Below are 5,731 nucleotides of genomic sequence, written 5' to 3' on the forward strand. Positions count from 1 at the left end.
CGAGTTATTTGGCGACTGCATAAATCAGTGTACTCTGGAGCCATCCTTCCTGAGCTGAGACAAAAATGTGTGAGCCCGAGGCTAGAAAACTGTGAGCTAGCACACACTAACTCAGCTTAGAGGGAACACTTCTTATCAACTGTATATGGACAGTTTAAAACTTTGTATTTTGTGTTATGGCATTCTGCCCCTTGTATGTCACCCAGCGCCCCGGTGTAAGCTGGGATAGGGCAATTAATAAATCAAATAAATAAATAAAATTATAAGAATAATACATGTCAATCAAGTAAAACATGTCCTGATGTTCATCACAGTGAGTAACAATCAGGGAGGGGGGATTAACGCGAATAACGGAGGATAACGGAGGAGGGGGTAGTCAAAGGCTGAAATGTAACCTCTTTATGCAAAGGCTACGTATGCTGGAATGCCACTTGTTTGGGGTTCATAGTAGGGGGCAGCTGTGCCCCTTGTGAAATGTTCATTAGTTTCTCAAAAACATCTGGTTCGCCACTGATCTAGCGCAGTTACCTCACAGTTTCTTTTCTTCTTTTTGCGGAAATACACCAGGGACCAGCAGGACCCAGTGCGATTCCACAAGGCCTGTCAGCCAGAGATGTTTCACTCAGCAGTTTCATGGAGTGCCCACGAGTTCTTGAATTGTGAGAAAGGGAGAAAAGTACCTCTTTCTCTACCTGCTCTTTCCCATGTATAATCTTTAGTTCCCTCTCCCCCTTCCCACCAAATGGCTGGGCAGTCCAGAAATGTGTAAGTCGCCACCTTGGATCCTTTTACTCTGGTTTTGCTGTGGAGTCTTGTGAACAAAAATTCTACTTTGTGAGCTACTGGCATTAAAGTGGTGAGCGAGTGATTTGGCTACTGCATAAATCAGTGTACTCTGGAGCCATCCTTCCTGAGCTGAGACAAAAATGTGTGAGCCAGAGGCTAGAAAACTGTGAGCTAGCACACACTAACTCAGCTTAGAGGGAACACTTCTTATCAACTGTATATGGACAGTTTAAAACTTTGTATTTTGTGTTATGGCATTCTGCCCCTTGTATGTCACCCAGCGCCCCGGTGTAAGCTGGGATAGGGCAATTAATAAATCAAATAAATAAATAAAATTATAAGAATAATACATGTCAATCAAGTAAAACATGTCCTGATGTTCATCACAGTGAGTGACAATCAGGGAGGGGGGATTAACGCAAATAACGGAGGAGGGGGTACTCAAAGGCTGGAATGTAACCTCTTTATGCAAAGGTTACCTATGCTGGAATGCCACTTGCTTGGGGTTCATAGTGGGGGGCAGCTGTGCCCCTTGTGAGATGTTCATTAGTTTCTCAAAAACATCTAGTTCGCCACTGTAGAAAACAGAATGCTGAACTAGATGGGTGCCGAGGTCATAGTTTGCCTCGGGTGCCAAAAAACCTTCGGCCAGCCCTGCATGGGTCACCATAGCAAGTAAATTTGGACTTGCAGGTCACCATCCCAAAAGGTTGAGAACTGTGGCTGTAAGCAGATCGGGCAGCCTGTTTATTGCCACCGCATGAGTTTGCTGCATGCTCTTTTTGTAGAAAAAGCCCAGCAGGAACTCATTAGCATAATAGGCCACACCCAATAGCAGGAACTCATTAGCATATTGGGCCACACCCCTGACAGCACAGCTCATTAGCACATTAGGCCGCACCCCCATGTTACCAGAAGTGTGGTCATCCAGCCACACCCACCTTTTGCTTGTTATTCTGTTAACCTTGTTTGTTGTCAAAACCCAGGGCCTTTTTTTGTAGCAGGGACTCCTTTGCATGTTAGGCCACACACCCCTAATGTAGCCAATCCTAATGAGTTCCTGCTGTTGGGTGTGGCCTATTATGCTAATGAGTTCCTGCTGGGTGTGGCCAACTTGGGAGCCAGCCGGAACTCCGTTCCTGTGTGTTCCTGCCCCAAAATAGCCCTGCTTAAGACCAATCTGGGTTTCTATAAACCTGCCCTCAGCTAACAGAGCTACGCATGCACACACGTTCTCTCTCAAGACTTATGAAAGACCGACCGAAAGGCTGTTGAAGGGAAAGGGCTACAAAGCCCGAAGGAGCTTAGGGGACGCAGAGCAAGTTCACGCTGACCATCGAAAGCGCTTCTCAACATTAAACTACTGGGACCCTTGCTGCTGCGAAAACACAAAGAGCATCTCAGCTGCTCCCAGGGTCTCCTCGAGCTGGGAAAAGCCTTACGGGTGGCAGCACGGAGCCAACATATCCTGGAAGGGAGCTTGCTGTTTCACAAGTCGAGGTATCTCCTTCGCCCTCTTATTGGAACTGCAGCGAATTCAAGCCCGCTTTTGATGAGGAGACCCCACACACTGTTCAGGGGAGGGGCGATCGCTCAAGTGCATCCGGTTTGGATGCATCATAACAAAGGATAGAGCGATGGAATGATTAATCCCGGAACTCTGGGTCTTCGAGGTGTGGAGGAAGATCTCAGAGCCACGGAGAGATGCTGCAGAAGAACAGCCAACAACCTAGGAGAAGCCATCTCATGCTTAACATGGCGCCTTCGGTAGCTTCCGTAAAGGTGGCCTGTTCGCCAGGCCATTTGCTTCTTAGAGAAAATTGAGCCAACTGACTGTTCTCCCCAAGCCTGAATTCTCCCTAGAAGCCAGAACAACTAAACCGCAGCTATGATACTTTGGTCACATGATGAGAAGACAAGAGTCACTGGGAAAGGCAATAATGCTAGGAAAAGTTGAAGGCGGCAGGAAAAGAGGAAGACCCAACCTGAGATGGATAAAGGCAGCCACGGCCCTTGATTTGCAAGATCCAAGCAAGACTGTTAACGATAGGATGTTTCGGAGGACATTAATTCATGGGGCTGCCATAAGTCGGAGGCAACTTGACGGCATTTAACACACACTTGTTGTTGTTCAGTCGCACAGTCGAGTCCGATTCTTCGCGACCCCATGGACCAGATCACGCCAGGCCTTCTTGTCTTCCGCCGTCCTCTGAAGTTGGCTCAATGTCATGTTCGTTGCATCTATGACACTGTCTAACCATCTCATCCTTTGCCGTCCCCGTCTTCTTTGACCTTCAATCTTTCCCAGCAGCAGGGTCTTCTCCAGTGAGTGCTCCCTTCTCATTGGGTGGCCAAAGGATTTGAGCTTCAGTTTCATTACACACACACACAACCGCAAGCCCGAACGCCTTGCTGAACAACTGGGCACAACCCTGTTTAGAGGGCTCCCAACAAGGGACTAGAGCTAGTCAAAGTCTACAACACGGAACAGAGCAAAGGAGAGCAAGGAGGAAAGTAATGCTGAAGCAGAATTCCTGGAAAGTATCTGCATGAATGGAAGCGCCTTCAGAAGCAAAGATCCAGCAGACCTGGAGCTTTTCGCACATGTATTTCCTGACTACGAAGCCAATGCAACTTAACCGCCTGGCAGATTTTGGCCTATTGGATCAACTGCATGAATATTTCAGGACATGTCTGACCCCTGATACAACATGTCCTGATTCAGTTTTTTTTTTTCCTTCCCGGGAACTAAGACGTTGCAATCTGGAGCCATATCAAAGCATGCACAAGACCAGTCAAACACACCAAACTCAACATGAAAAGCATGTCAGTTAATTACGGCTTCAGCATAACATGTCTTAATCGACAATTTATTAGCCTGCCTCTCTTCCAAACAAATGGGACCCGAGGCAGCTAACAAAACGATTTTAAAAAATCAAGAAACAGCAAAAAAAATAAATCAGAAAATTAAAAACATTCATGAGAATTAAGACCTGCTCGTTAACTAAGACAACCAAGGTAGTTTTTCATACCAAAACCAGTTTGGAAGCCAGGTGGAAAAGGTATAGATAGTTCATTCCGTCCAAGATATATTCAAGTTCTGAAAACACCAGTACCTGATTATCTTGTGCACACCCAACAACAGAATATTGGAGACTGACCTAAAATCAGAGGTATCAAGGAATGATTTTTCAATAGAGGCTGTACCCATAAGCCTCTGAGTACCATGGGGACACGCCCTCCATTAACGGGTCCAATTGGCCAGCCTTTCCCGATGCTCTTAGCAACCAGGAAACACAGGCTGGTTATTCTCATCCACATCCTCAGGCTTCACAATCTGAGCAAGTACCCATCAAAACCGGGAACACATGAAACCGCCTTATACTGAATCAGACCACTGGAGTCCATCAAGGTCAGTATTGCCTACTCAGACTGATAGCAGCTCTCCAGGGTCTCAGGCAGGAGGCGCTGGGGATTGAACCTGGGACCTTTTGCATGCCAAGCAGATGCTCTACCACTGAGCCACAGCAGCTCTGGTGCCCTCCAACAATCTACAGGTTATCTCTAACCAGCTCTGAGTAAACTTTGAAGAACAAACTTATCACCTTCCTCTCCAACTGCAGCCCACTATGCATCCCCTGTGCTTCACCCCATTGCTCATGGAGGTCCCAGGAACAATGCTGGACACCATGTGTGGGGAGACCTGCAGCAGGCAAGGTTGCCAGCCTCCAGGTGGGGCCTGGAGATTTCCTGGAGTTACAACTGATCTCCAGCCTACAAAGACCAGTTCCCCAGTCGAAGACGGCTGCTTTGCAGGGTGGAATCTACGGCACCACGTCCATTTTGAGCTCCTTCCCCATCCCAAACTCTACCTTTCCCCAGACTCCGTCCCAAAATCTTCAGGAATTCCCCAGTGAAATGGTGACAACCCTAGCATTTATGGGGGAGGGGATCAACAAAACTTGCTGCACCCCACCTTCCTCACCGGTGGAAATTCCTTATGTTGACAGAAAACCACCACTGTTTGTCTGAAGTCACCCAAAATTATCTTTATATCGCCCTGACCAGGATAGCCCAGGCAAGCCCAATCTTGTCACATCTTGGAAGCGAAGCAGGGCCGACCCTGGCAAGTCTTTGGATAGGACACGTCCCAAGAATATCAGGGCCGGGAGGCAGAGGCAGGCTATCAAGCCACTTCTCTGAATGTCCTCCGTGCCCCAGTAGGAGTCACCAGAGGTTGCCATGACTCCCAGGCACAGGCACACGCATGCACACACACACAAAAATGCAAAAATACCCCAACTGTCTTTATATTTTCTTAGAGAGATCTAGGGCTGCCATTCCCACAACGGGGGCAGGGGGTAGCCCGCTTTCGGGGGCCCAGGTCTGCCAGCACGGATTCAGCCAGTGGCACGGATTCGGCCAGTCCCCGCCCCCATAGCATCCAGTTCACAGCAATGCGCGTGGAACAATGACGTCACCTGGAGATGATGTCATTGCACAGGGCACGTTGCGGGGGGACGGTCAATCATTTAAGGAAAAACCATAGTGCGTCCCCTGCAATTAATTGCTCCCTCTAAGCTGTGGAGTCTTGTGAGCAAAATTTCTACTTTGTGAGCTACTGGCATGAAAGTTGTGAGCGAGCAATTTGGCTACTGCATAAATTAATTTGCTCTGGAGCCATTCCTTCCTGAGCTAAGACAAAAATGTGTGAGGCAAAGGCTAAACACTGCCTTCGGCCCAGCGAGTCTGTTAAAATAATGAAAGTTGTGCCCTGATTCGAAACAACTTTTGCTGGAAGTGCTGTCTATCTCGGTGAGGTTGGCTTGTTCCAAGCCTCTTCTGCTAAGGGAAAACGTCAAATGTGGCAGAGCCAAGTGGCCAGAGGCAAGCCGTCAACTCAAGTGAGCATGCTCAGGACTGCTACCAGCATACCGCTAAATGG

The sequence above is a fragment of the Gekko japonicus genome, unplaced genomic scaffold, assembly GCF_001447785.1.
Source record: "Gekko japonicus isolate JY-2015 unplaced genomic scaffold, Gekko_japonicus_V1.1 scaffold4140, whole genome shotgun sequence".
NCBI classification, from domain to species: Eukaryota; Metazoa; Chordata; class Lepidosauria; order Squamata; family Gekkonidae; genus Gekko; species Gekko japonicus.